This window comes from Bubalus kerabau, chromosome 18, assembly GCF_029407905.1.
Source record: "Bubalus kerabau isolate K-KA32 ecotype Philippines breed swamp buffalo chromosome 18, PCC_UOA_SB_1v2, whole genome shotgun sequence".
Classification (NCBI taxonomy): Eukaryota; Metazoa; Chordata; class Mammalia; order Artiodactyla; family Bovidae; genus Bubalus; species Bubalus kerabau.
Window position 1 is genome coordinate 4,066,637 of NC_073641.1, and position 14,360 is coordinate 4,080,996.

Below are 14,360 nucleotides of genomic sequence, written 5' to 3' on the forward strand. Positions count from 1 at the left end.
ACGACTGTGGCCTACTCTAGCCCACCCTCTCAGGGAGAGCTGTGGACCCTGGAAGAGCACACCCACCCCTACGTGCTCAGTCGCTTCAGCCGTGTCCAACCCTTTATGACCCGATGCACTGTAGCCCGCCAGGCTCCTCCCTCCATGGCGATTCTCCAGGCAAAAATACTGGAGTGGGTTGCCATGTCCTCCTCCAAGGGATCTTCCCAACCCAGAAATCGAACCTACGCTTCCGTCTCTTGCATTGGCAGGTGAGTTCTTGACTACTAGTGCTACCTGGGAAGCTCCTCCTGCCCCTAAGATGAAGAGAAGATTTGCAGCAACAAGCCCAGCAGCCCAGCGTGGATCAAATCTGTTATAGCTCTTAGCACATTTCATCCTCACGAAAGACCTGTGAGTAAGTAGATGAGCAATTGTATAGACCCTGAGAGACCAGAGTTCCTGTGCCCAAGTTTCCATGGCGAGTCAGTATGGAGGGCGAGTGCCAACTCAGGGCCAGGCAGATTTCTGTCTGTTCTTCTCTCACAACTTGTCTCTCCAGTCTTGACAAGTCACTTAGCTGTTGGTTTTCACTCTGAATGTTCCTGTCTCAGTGTAGTCCTGGTGCTTGTGGCCACCATGCCATTTCTTGAGCCTCTGATGTTAGCTTCCTTGACCATATCAGTGCCCTGACCACCAGATCTGACCTTCCAGATTTTTGACCCAGACAGAGTGCACCTTCCAAATAGGAGAGGCACCTTGTTTGGTCTCTTCAGTCCTTTACACCTTCCTATGGGTGAATATCAGAGTTTCTCATGACTGTGTTCCTAGAGACAACGGATCCCTTAGAAGGAGTGGATTAGGGTTTTGGAGCAAAGACGTTGCATCTAGAAAACAGGTAATTTGTCTATCCAACCCTTCTGTGAAACCTCAAGGGTTTGGAGAAAAGAAATTCTAGAATCTTCTTCTACAATACTATGTGATCTACTTGACTGCTCTTTGTAAAAGGAAGATAGGGGCATATATGCCCATTTTACAGATTGTAAGAAAGAGTGAATGCTTGTCCAAGGCCTCACAGATAACTAGAAGGATTTGAAACCAAACCTGTCTAATGCTACGACTCTTTCCACTGAGAGATGTTATTTCCAAATATGGAAATCTTACTTGGTGAATAACCACTATTTATCTAGAAGAGTTTGTGTGTGCATGTGTGTTCAGTCACTCAGTTGTGTCTGACTCTTTGCAACCCTATGAACTGTAGCCCACCAGGCTTCTCTGTCGATGAGATTTCCCAGGCAAGAATACTGGAGTGGGTTGCCATTTCCTACTCCAGGGGATCTTCTCGACCCAGGGTTGGAACCTGAATCTTCTGCATTTTCTTCATTGGAAGGAGGATTCTTAACCCCTGAGCCACCTGGGAAGCCCTAGAACAATTTGTACCAACCATATTCTTTAGGCTATGAAAGAAAGGAACTTTTGTCTTTGAGTTCTCAAATATTTTGTCATTTTGACAATTCTTGGTGTTTTGCCTTCTCCAATACAAACCCTCCAATACAAACCCTATACAAAATATAATTTTGATCTCAAATTAACTTGAAAATCTCAAAGGATTTGTTCTTTCATATTATAAAGAGAGAGATGCCAAACATTGTTAGGGTTGAATCAAAAATTATTTGATGTTGAATTGCATGAGAAACGTTGTTCGGTTCAGTCGCTCAGTCATGTCTGACTCTTTGTGACCCCATGAACCACAGCACACCAGGCCTCCCTGTCCATCACCAACTCCCAGAGTCCACCCAAACCCATGTCCATTGAGTTCGTGATGCCATCCAACCATCTCATCCTCTGTCGTGCCCTTCTTCTCCTACACTCAATCTTTCCCAGCATCAGGGTCTTTTCAAATGAGTCAGCTCTTCGCATCAAGTGGCCAAAGCACTGGAGTTTCAGCTTCAACATCAGTCCTTCCAATGAACACCCAGGACTGATCTCCTTTAGGATGGACTGGTTGGATCTCCTTGCAGTCCAAGGGACTCTCAAGAGTCTTCTCCAGCACCACAGTTCAAAAGCATCAATTCTCCTGTGTTCAGCTTTCTTTATAGTCCAACTCTCACATCCATACATGACCACTGGAAAAACCATAGCCTTGACTAGACTGACCTTTGTCAGCAAAGTAATGGCTCTGCTTTTTAATATGCTATCTAGATTGGTCATAACTTTCCTTCCAAGGAGTAAGTGTCTTTTAATTTCATGGCTGCAATCACCATCTGCAGTGACTTTGGAGCCCAAAAAAATAAAGTCAACCACTGTTTCCACTGTTTCCCCATCTATTTCCCATGAAGTGATGGGACCAGATGCCATGATCTTAGTTTTCTGAATGTTGAGCTTTAAGCCAACTTTTTCACTCTCCTCTTTCACTTTCATCAAGAGGCTCTTTAGTTCTTCTTCACTTTCTTCCATAAGGGTGGTGTCACCTGTATATCTGAGGTTATTGATATTTCTCCCGGCAGTCTTGATTCCAACTTGTTCTTCTTCCAGCCCAGCATTTCGCATGATGTACTCTGCATATAAGTTAAATAAGCAGGGTGACAATATACAGCCTTGACGTACTCCTTTTCCTATTTGGAACCAGTCTGTTGTTCCATGTCCAGTTCTAACTGTTGCTTCCTGACCTGCATACAGGTTTCTCAAGAGGCAGGTCAGGTGGTCTGGTATTCCCATCTCTTTCAGAATTTTCCACAGTTTGTTGTGATCCACACAATCAAAGGCTTTGGCATAGTCAATAAAGTAGAAATAGATGTTTTTCTGGAACTCTCTTGCTTTTTCCATGATCCAGCAGATGTTGGCAATTTGATGTCTTGTTCCTCTGCCTTTTCTAAAGCCAACTTGAACATCTGGAAGTTCACAGTTCACGTATTGCTGAAGCCTGGCTTGGAGAATTTTAAGCATTACTTTACTAGTGTGTGAGATGAGTGCAATTGTGAGGTAGTTTGAGCATTCTTTGGCATTGCCTTTCTTAGGGATTGGAATGAAAACTGACCTTTCCCAGTCCTGTGGCCACTGCTGAGGTTTCCAAATTTGCTGGCATATTGAATGCAACACTTTCACAGAATCACTTTTCAGGATTTGAAATAGCTCAACTGGAATTCTATCACCTCCACTAGCTTTGTTCATAGTGATGCTTTCTAAGGCCCACTTGACTTCACATTCCAGGATGTCTGGCTCTAGGTGAGTGATCACACCATCATGATTATCAGGGTCGTGAAGATCTTTTTTGTACAGTTCTTGTGTGTATTCTTGCCACCTCTTCTTAATGTCTTCTGTTTCTGTTAGGTCCATACCATTTCTGTCCTTTATTGAGCCCATCTTTGCATGAAATGTTCCCTTGGTATCTCTAATTTTCTTGAAGAGATCTCTAGTCTTTCCCATTCTATTGTTTTCCTCAATTTCTTTGCACTGATTGCTGAGGAAGGCTTTCTTATCTCTCCTTGCTATTCTTTGGAACTCTGCATTCAAATGGGTATATCTTTCCTTTGCTCCTTTGCTTTTCGCTTCTCTTCTTTTCACAGCTATTTGTAAGGCCTCCCCAGACAGCCATTTTGCTTTTTTGCATTTCTTTTCCATGGGGATGGTCTTGATCCCTGCCTCCTGTACAATGTCACGAACCTCATTCCATAGTTCATCAGGCACTCTATCTATCAGATCTAGGCCCTTAAATCTATTTCTCACTTCTACTGTATAGTCATAAGGGATTTGATTTAGGTCATACCTGAATGGTCTAGTGGTTTTCTCCACTTTCTTCAATTTCAGTCTGAATTTGGCAATAAGGAGTTCATGATCTGAGCCACAGTCAGCTCCCGGTTTTGTTTTTGCTGACGCTATAGAGCTTCTCCATCTTTGGCTGCAAAGAATATAATCAATCTGATTTCAGAGAAACATTGTTAAATGGGAGGAGATGTTTAACCTTGCATAGGTTGTATTGATATAGGTAAGATGTTTTAGGGAGTGTTTTTTGTTTTTCATTATATCTTCCAGTTTTATTGAGATATGTTTGACATATCTATATAATTTAAGGTATATAGCTCCTTGAAATATGTTAATGCCCCCACTGTCCATGAAATGTCCTGATGTTGCTTTTCCTGAAAATAAGCAATAATATAATTTTATCAGCCATAATTCCACTTGTTATTTTAAAATGTTACAGGCCACGGAAACCACCAAATTTCCTTCTCAGTGTTATTATTTTTATGATAAGCTCTCATTTCATTAGATCTTTAAAAATAAATAAATAATGATTCTTGGTGTACCTACATTTTTCTCTAATTAAAAAAAAAAAAAAAAACAGGTTAGCAATGCTAATGCGGGGTTAGTAGCTGCCGCTCACTGACTCCCATGACAGTGTCCACAGGTAAGGAGACACTCACCTGGATGACAGGCTGGTGGCTCAGGCTGAGTGGGGATGGGATGGGGGCCCAGGAGAGGAGTAAAGTAGGGGAGAGAATGACCAGCCCTCACTCATTTTATCCTGAGACTCTGAAGAAATCTATGTCCCTCTGCTGTGGAGACCCCTGGAGTTGTCCAGCATCTTTGTACTCAAGTCTTGTTCTTAAACCATCCTTTTGAATAATATGAGTTACCCTGTATCCTCCTAATAAACTACCCTATTGCTCAGATAGCACAAAGTTGGGTTCTGTTGCTTGCAGCCTGTCTTAGTTCAGGCTGCTGAAACAAAAAACTGCAGACTGGGGGGCTTAAAACAACAGAAATTTTCTCTCACAGTTCTGGGGCCTGGAAGTTCAAGATCAAGGCGCCAGCACTGTTGTGTTCTGATGCGAGCCCCCTTCCCTGCTCATAACACATGCTCACTATGTCCTCGTGTGGTAGAAGGGGAGAGGAAACTCTCTAGGGTCTCTTTTATCAGGACACTGATCCTATTTGCAAGAGGCTTTGATCTAAGCCTCTCCTAACAGCCCCACCTCCTAATACCAGCACACTGCGGGTTAGGATTTCAACATGTCAGCTCTGGGGGACAAGACCATTCAGATCATAGCACAACAATAAAAAATCCATAACTCTTCCGGGGTGCATATGCCATTCCTCTTTCATTTGTCCCCAAAATGTCAAGGGGAAGAAAAAGAGGAGGCCTGGGGTAAGGAAGAGATTGTGGGGTCCAGAGATAGAGAATTCCCAACTTAGATTCCAGTCAGAGGCATACCATCAACTGGGTGTCTGGCCTTGAGCCCTTTGTGAAGTTTCCTCATCTTTGACAGAAGCCGTTCATGCTCAGTGTCTCTCTGGGCAGTCATGTGGCAAATGCTCGTGCCTTGTGCCTGAACCGTGTCTGGCATATAGTACAGGTTTGTCACAGGTTTGTTCCCTTTCTCTAGAAAATTTCTAGAGCTTCTTTTCAGCTCTAACTTTCTATGATGCTCTCAGTCACGGATTAATTTTGTCTGTTTCTCTTGGGAATCAAAATAAAAAAGACAGATGCAGGCAGACCTCAGAGGCATTGCAGGTTTGGTTTCAGACCACCACAATACATTTCACAATAAAGCAAGTCATGTGAAGTTTTTGGTTTCCTGGTACATATAAAAGTTATGTTTACATTTAAACTGTAGTCTATTGAGTGTGCAATAACCTTATGTTTAAAAAGAAAGAATGTACATACCTCAATTTTAAAATGTTTTATTGCTAAAAATGCTAACCTGAGACTTCAGTGTGGCATTGCAAGAGCCCAGATCACCGCAACAAGTAGAACCAATTGAAATATTATGATAACTCCCAAAATATGATACAGAGACACGAAGTGAACAAATGCTGTTGGGAAGATGGTACCGTTAGATTTGCTCAACACAGGGTTGCCACAAACCTTCAATTTAAAAAATGCAATATCTACAAAGCACAATAAAATGAGATATGCCTATAACATGATATCAACTATTGATTCTGAAACTTATTTATTCACAGAGATTATTTTAAATTTATTTTTAACTGGAGGATAATTGCTTTACGATGTGTTGTTTCTGCTGTACGGCAACGTGAATTGGCTATATGTATACCCATATCCCCTCCTTTGGAACCTCCTTTGCACCCCAAGCCCTATACCATCCCTAGGCCATCAGGGAGCACTGGGCTGCACTCCCGGGGCTACACAGCAGCCTCCCACTAGCTATGGAGTTTACACGTGGTAGTATGCCTATGTCGATGCTACTTATTCACTGGAGGGCGATCATATATGTTATTGACCAAGCTGGAAGTTTCTGCAAGTGGAAGGGGCCCAGTTAACAATACACTAACACAGCAGGCAAACTTCAGGGCCGCCCCTGGAGAATGGGGACACAGAGGTACTGAGTCACAGAGTTCTCATCAGGCTATACGGACGCTTTGGCCAGTTTGCTCCTATGAGGTCTCATCTGCCCCCATTAAGAAGAATTGTCTACACTTTATTTGTTCTGGCAATATGACCCTATTTACACTTAGCAAGAAATCAGCCTCCCGTTTGCCACAGGAAGAAGCCCCAAATTAAACTCGGGTGGCAGCATTCTAGAGCATGTGGCCAGCTGGCTGATACGCCTCCGCAGACCCATATCCTTCCACCCCGTCTACAACTAGAGGGTCTGCTTTATCTTTAAACCAGGGAGGTTACATAGGTTCACACGTCTAAATTTAAAGTGTGAAAAGCCAACAGAAGTGACAGGTTCTTGCAAAATAAACTTCCCCCCTCCTCCCCAACCTCCACCACTGTTCTTGTTATCTGTTATAGAGTTTCAGGCCCTCTTGCCAGCAGCTTGTACTCCCAGACAACCTAGACAGCTTCACGGCCAGAATTCTCCCAAGGGCAGGACCCTCTGACAGAAAGCCTTTGTTCCTGTTTCCGTGGCTTCCTGTGTAAACCTGGGAACTCATAGGGACTCAGATCTATTCTGGAGTCCTGGTAGAATGATCGTTCTGGACCAGCTCGTCTTCCTAAGTTTAATCCCTCAAAAGCTTGTAACCACAGACAGTTCTTTCACTCTAAAGGCAGAATTTATAGGAATCAAGACTCAGACTCTGGAATCAAAATAACACTTTTGAATCCCAACTTGTTACACACCAGCTGTGTGAACTTGGGCAGCTTAATTTCTCTGTGCCACAATTTTCAGAGGGAAGTGGGGGAAGCCAAATAATGGCATCAACCTCATTAAGTGACTGTGAAGACTCAGTGAAATAAAACGGCAAGCACAGAGTGCAGTCCTGGCACGCCAGAGATGGTGGTTCTTGTTAGCATTGTTACTGCTGTGAGCATTCTGACTCATTTCTCCTTCCTCAAAGACCAGCAACGAGCTGCTGAGTTCCTGAGTTGCATACAACACTGAGCTCCCCTTTCCCATGTCACATGTTGGGTAGGGTCAGTTGCATACACAGCTATGTAATTTTTCTGATATGGACAGACAACAAGAATGGTAACGTTGACATCTCCCAAGAATTAAGAAGAGATGCTGCAGGCTCAAAGGCTGAAGAGGCCAGCAGAAAAATGCAGATGAGAGAAGCAAGCTTGGTGGGAAAAACAGTAACCCAAGGCAAGGGTAAATGGTACTTTATTCTGGACATTAGACAGGTAGGTTATAAGGAGGGGTGGGGACTAAGGCAAACTAGAAGCAGCTGAGTCTAAGCTCGTCGCTGCCATACTGTAATGGGAGCCTGGTAGTGTAAGGTTGGGGTCCAGTGCTGCTAGATCTTTTTTAAAAAATAAAAAGCAAGATTTATATGTTGCAAAAAAAGGAAATGCAGCCTGTGCTAGGAAAATGCCTAGAAATGCCTACTGTGCTAGGCAGAATATAGTCAAGTACCCTTAAAATACTGAGATTATCTTGAAAACTTGGATGGACCCAATGTAATCACAAGGGTCCTTAGAAGTGGAAGAGGGAGGCAGTCAATGGGAAACGTGATCAGTGACTGTAGGAAAAAGACACAGAGAGATGAAACGTTTCTGGTTTTGAAAAATGGAGGAAGGAGGCCACAAGCCAAGGAATATGAGTGGCCTCTAGCAACTGGGAAAGGCAAGGAAAAGGATTCTCACCTAGACTCTTCAGGAAGGAACATAGCCCCCTGCTTTAGCCCAGTGAGACCTAAGTCAGACTTTCACCCTCCACCCTGTAAGGTAATGAATTTGTGTTGTTTTAAACCACTGCATTTGTTACAACAGTGGTAGAAAACTAATACAGTAACTAACTTAAAAAAAAAAAAAACAAGTGGGCCTAAGAAATCACATCTGAGGTCTGTTCCACTCAGCCACTTCTGATTTAGAATCAATGAATGACATAGACTCTTTTAGTTGGAAGAACTCATCGACCTAATTACTGCCCAGAGGTGACCCAGATCACGCAGCTACGACTCTCATGAAGGATGCTGACTCTTAGAGCAGGATTCCTGATACCATCAGGGCACTGGTGAAAGGCAAACGAGGTGAGCTGATGTTGGAGAAGCCCTGCCAGTATGATGTGCACCTGCACAGTGCCCACATAGACGCACCTGTGCATGGCTGGGAGGAGAGCAAGAAATAGCAGTTTCCATGACGTGGGTCACTCTACCTGCTGGTCTCTTCAAGAAAACCAGTAAATGGCCCAGGCTGAGCTCATAAATTCTGACTCCATGCTCTGTGTTCAAAACACAAACCCTGTCCAAGAGAAGACTTCCTTCTAGACATGCCCTTTCCCTGCCATTACTGTCAACTCAGCTGCGACTCCCAGACTGCCGTTCCTGTTTCTCCAGCCAGTCACATTTCATTCTTTTCTTTCTTTCTTTCTTTTTTTTTTTTTTGGCACATGTAAGTTCTGAGGCACCATTCTGTTCCCTCAGGAAGATCTGTACTGAGTGAGAACCTGAATGACTATGCCTTCATTCAGCAGCAGCATCTATGGTGCTGGTTAGTTCTGAGCTCTGGATCCTAGATGCTTCCCGTTCAGAGGATGCCTAGGGTTGAACCTCTGGAAAGTGGAGCCAGAGACTCGTCATTATAGAGCAAGGAAGCCCCCCAGAGTCACCGCCTGTGGGTGTCCTTTACTTATGGGAGTTCTGCTTGGACCACAGTGCTCCTTGCGCTGTCCCCGCTCCCGGGAAATGACTCTGAATGCCTCCCCTGGGGCATGTTCTCTTCAGTCTGCTCCAGTCATCAGTCTCCTTCCCTTTTACACCATCACCCTTCACGCATTTGCTTTCCCTGTCAAGCTCCCCAAAGAGTTTGAGTCTGTGACTGTTGATTTTTATCCAAGTCCTGTATTCAATTCAATCCACTTATTTGTTCTTTCAAGAAATATGTATTGAATGCCTACTATGTGCCAAAACATTCTAGATAATGGAGATTCACCAGAAAACAAAGCCTTTAGTTTTATGTGGTCTTATAACAACAGACTGGTTCCAAATAGGAAAAGGAGTACGTCAAGACTGTATATTGTCACCCTGCTTATTTAACTTCTGTGCAGAGTACGTCATGAGAAATGCTGGGCTGGAAGAAGCACAAGCTGGAATCAAGATTGCCGGGAGAAATATCAATAACCTCAGATATGCAGATGACACCACCCTTATGGCAGAAAGTGAAGAGGAACTCAAAAGCCTCTTGATGAAAGTGAAAGAGGAGAGTGAAAAAGTTGGCTTAAAGCTCAACATTCAGAAAACGAAGATCATGGCATCTGGTCCCATCACTTCATGGGAAATAGATGGGGAAACAGTGGAAACAGTGGTTGACTTTATTTTTTTGGGCTCCAAAGTCACTGCAGATGGTGATTGCAGCCATGAAATTAAAAGACACTTACTCCTTGGAAGGAAAGTTATGACCAATCTAGATAGCATATTAAAAAGCAGAGCCATTACTTTGCTGACAAAGGTCAGTCTAGTCAAGGCTATGGTTTTTCCAGTGGTCATGTATGGATGTGAGAGTTGGACTATAAAGAAAGCTGAGCACCGAATTGATGCTTTTGAACTGTGGTGTTGGAGAAGACTCTTGAGAGTCCCTTGGACTGCAAGGAGATCCAACCAGTCCATTCTAAAGGAGATCAGTCCTGGGTGTTCTTTGGAAGGAATAATGCTAAAGCTGAAACTCCAGTACTTTGGCCACCTCATGCGAAGAGTTGACTCATTGGAAAAGACTCTGATGCTGGGAGGGATTGGGGGCAGGAGGAGAAGGGGACGACAGAGGATGAGATGGCTGGATGGCATCACGGACTCGATGGACATGAGTCTGGGTGAACTCCGGGAGTTGGTGATGGACAGGGAGGCCTGGCGTGCTGCGATTCATGGGGTCACAAAGAGTTGGACATGACTGAGCGACTGAACTGAACTGATAATGATAAAAATAATGACAAGATAGTAGTGATGATAATAATTAACAGTCATTGAATATTTGCTTTGTGCCAGGCTATGTTCTAAGCCATATATATATGTTTATTTCATCCTCATAAGAGCCCTATAAGCTATTTTCCTCACTGTTAGCTAAGGATATACTCTGGTTTCTCTTCAGATTGTGTAAATCTTTTGCCTTTTACTATAAGATAAGGAATGGTGATGGATGGGGGTGCGGGGCTGGCATGCTGCAGTCCATGGGGTCACAAAGAGTTGGACACGACTGAGCGACTGAACTGAAGATAAGGAAACTGAGGCACAGAGAAACTCCATCTGTGTGTGGGAGAAAAGCATTAGCAAAGGAACAAATAAGGATCTCTGGGATTCTACTGTCCAGTATGGTAGCCACTAGCCACATGTGGCTGTTTAAATTGAAAGCAAAGTGAAATGAAATAAAATGAAAATTTCAGTTCCTCAGCTACAAGCATTTCAAGCACTCAGCAGTCACACATAGCCAGTGGCTGCCATTTTGGACACAGAACATTTCCATCAGCACCAAGCTTCTTATGGCAGTACTGGTCTAGAGGGTTGTAGTCAATAATGGACGCTCCAGGGTTTGAATCCTCTCTGACACTAGGCTCTTTGCAAATCCGCAGTTTTTGCATAACCCGTCTTACAAGTCAAGACTCAAAGTTCACCCCATGGGTAAGTGGTGGAGTTGGGCTCAGTCCTAAGGTCTGTCTGCATCTGATTCCAGAACTTGTTTTCCTCCCCTCAGACACAATCACTTTTCACTCATTCAGTGCTTTTTTAAAATCGAGCCACACCACATGCCAGCCGCTGTTCTAAGCACCAGGTTGTGATGAACAAAACAAGCTCCAGCCCTGGAAACACACTTGGGAGAGAAACCAACGAGCAAGAAGCAAACAGTGGACCCAGAGGTCATTATCAATAGACACAACGCTTGTGGACGCACAAGCCTGTTTGAGAGAGAGAGAGAGCGCAGGACAGGACTTCCTGGCTGGGTGGTTGCAGAAGGTTCCCTCACACTGATGGATACCAAAGACGTCTCTGGAAACAGCTCAGGAGGGGCCATGGATCGAGGCAAGCTGTCAGGAGAGCGGGGTGCATGGCTGACCTTGGGGAAATTCACAGACTGGTCTCTCTTTAGCCACTAACCATGTGAAGGCATCTCTGCTCTTCCTCGCCAGCCTTGTTAAGTCACGCGTACCCTATAAGGGTTAATGTCAAACAGCATTTCCTCTATCCTGGTCCCTCTCTTCTCTCAGTTCCTGGTTGGGTCTTGTAAAGGGTTTTAGTCCTCCTGACACCGAAGGCTGAAGACTTAAAACCGTAATCACATATATTGTAACTAGTGTTGCAGTGAGCATTGGTTTGTGGGCACAGCAGGAGAAGGCGAGTGTGGGACAAACTGAGAATGTATCATTGACATATATACAGCTCTCGTGTATATATACATGATCATGCATAAAATGGGTTTCCCTGGTGGCTCAGATGGTAAAGAATCTGCCTGCAACACAGAAGACCCAGGTTTGATTCCTGGAAGATCCAGGAAGATCCCCTGGAGAAGGGAATGACTACCCACTCTAGTATTCTTGTTTGGAGAATTCCATGGACAGAGAGCCCAGAGGGCTATAGTCCACAGGGTCACAAAGAGTTGGACATGATTGAGCAACTAACATGTGTAAAACAGAAAGCTAGTGGGAAATTGTTGTATAACACAGGGAACCCAGCTTAGTGCTGGTCTGTGATGACCTAGAGGGGTGGAAGCAATGGCACCCCACTCCAGTACTCTTGCCTGGAAGAGTATCCCATGGATGGAGGAGCCTGGAAGGCTGCAGTCCATGGGGTCGCTGAGGGTCGGACACGACTGAGCGACTTCACTTTCACTTTTCATTCACTTTCATGCATTGGAGGAGGAAATGGCAACCCACTCCAGTGTTTTTGTCTGGAGAATCCCAGGGACGGGGGAGCCTGGTGGGCTGCTGTCTATGGGGTCGCACAGAGTCGGGCACGACTGAAGTGACTTAGCAGCAGAGGGGTGGAGTGGGGGGAAGCGGGAGGCTCAAGAGGGAGTGTGGAGATATATAAAATTATGACTGATTCACGTTGTTGTATAGCAAAAACCAACACTACATTGTAAAGTAATTTTCTTCCAATTAAAAAAAAAAAGAAGGAAAACAAGAAAGCCACAGTCGCAAGGGAGCAAATTGCAGTAGCAATAGCTGCCTCGAGCTCCCTCTGGTGGCCTTCCCCGAGCTGCACCGCTCTCGCCGTCTACGGCTCCCTGCGCTTCCGTCTCTCCGCCTCCGCCCTACCCCTGCCCATAGCCAAGTTGGCTCCTACTCTCCCTCTTGGTCCCGCCCCGTTATCAGAGACTGGGTCCGACTCGAAGCCTGGCTTTGAGTCTGGTTGCGGTACCCCACATCCCCAGGCTCTTGTCTGATTATCTGACAAGGGTTCTAGAGCCCCAGCCCCCAACTTTCCCAGAAAGTGACTTCAGAATCACTTCAGATGATTCAATGGAGGTTGAGAACATTACCCTGTTCCTTCTAGGAGAAAGAGTACAGGACCTGCTCTCCACTTCAGTGCTAAGGGAATGTCAGTGTTAAGCATTACCTCCTTGGGGAAGATTCCCTGAGCCTCCAAATGTGGGTGAAGGCCCGTCCTCAGTGCTCCCAGGGGGGGCTGCACCCACCCTTCGTGTACCACCAACCAGGCGGGGCCATCTGACCGCTCACCTCTCCCACTGGATGAGGGTCTCCTTGAGGGCAGGTCAACACAGTATCTCAGGAGAGACAGGCTTGCTGGCACAGAGGGGCTTTATGAGGCCTGACTGGCCCAGACTAAGGCTCTGCAACAGCCTGGCTGGCAGGACCTTGGGAAACCAGAACACAGGTTCGTTTCCCTTTCTCACTGTCCAGCATGCGGGAATCCTTCCAGACCTGGTGCCTCTTCAGCTTGCTTTTTGGTTTCTCCTAAAAAGCACAACTGGGGGACCTGTAAGACTCAGCCAGGGCTGGAGGGCTGGAAGCACGTGAGTCAAGAGCACCCTCTAATTCCAAGTAGGGAGGTCAGACTTTTCAGGACATAACTGAAACAGCACACGCAGATTTTCGTATCTCCAGAAGACTCTGAGGCACCTCTGTTTAGAATGCCGTGAATCCTCGTCACTGTCTGGAGTGCTGAGTTGGTCAGACGGCAGAGATCTGAGAGATAGCAGGGGCGGGGGCAAGGGGGACCAGACATGATGGTGTCATAGCCTTGCAACACCCAAATGCATTCAAGTTGTCTATTACCCTCATAGTTTATATGGTTTGAATAAAGTTATGATTTTTCTCTTTCTACGAAGGTAAAACAGTCATTATGGAAACGTTAATAAAACACAAGCAAGAAAAGAGAATAGTAAAAATTGAACACAAAACTTATTATTTTCTTTTTTAAAAATTCTTTTGCAGTGTCAAAATGGGATCACATTCTTCTTACAATTCTTTATCAGTTCACTTCAGTTCAGTCACTCAGTCGTGTCTGATTCCTTGCGACCCCATGAATTGCAGCACGCCAGGGATCCCTGTCCATCGCCAACTCCCGGAGTTTACTCAAACTCATGTCCTTTGAGTCGGTGATGCCACCCAACCATCTCATCCCCTGTTGTCCCCTTCTCCTCCTGCCTTCAATCTTGCCCAGCATCAGGGTCTTTTCCAATGAGTCAGTTCTTCACATCAGGTGGCCAAAGTATTAAGAGTTTCAGCATCAGTCCTTTCAATGAATATTCAGGACTGATTTTCTTTAGGATGGTCTGGTTGGATCTCCTTGCTGTCCAAGGGACTCTAACAGACATCAGGTCCAGACATCAAGAGTCTTCTCCAGCACCACAGTTCAAAAGCATCAATTCTTCAGCGCTCAACTTTCTTTATAGTCCAACTCTCACATCCATACATGACTACTGGAAAAACCATAGCTTTGACTAGATGGATCTTTGTCAACAAAGTAATGTCTCTACTTTCTAATATACTGTCTAGGTTGGTCATGACTTTTCTTCCAAG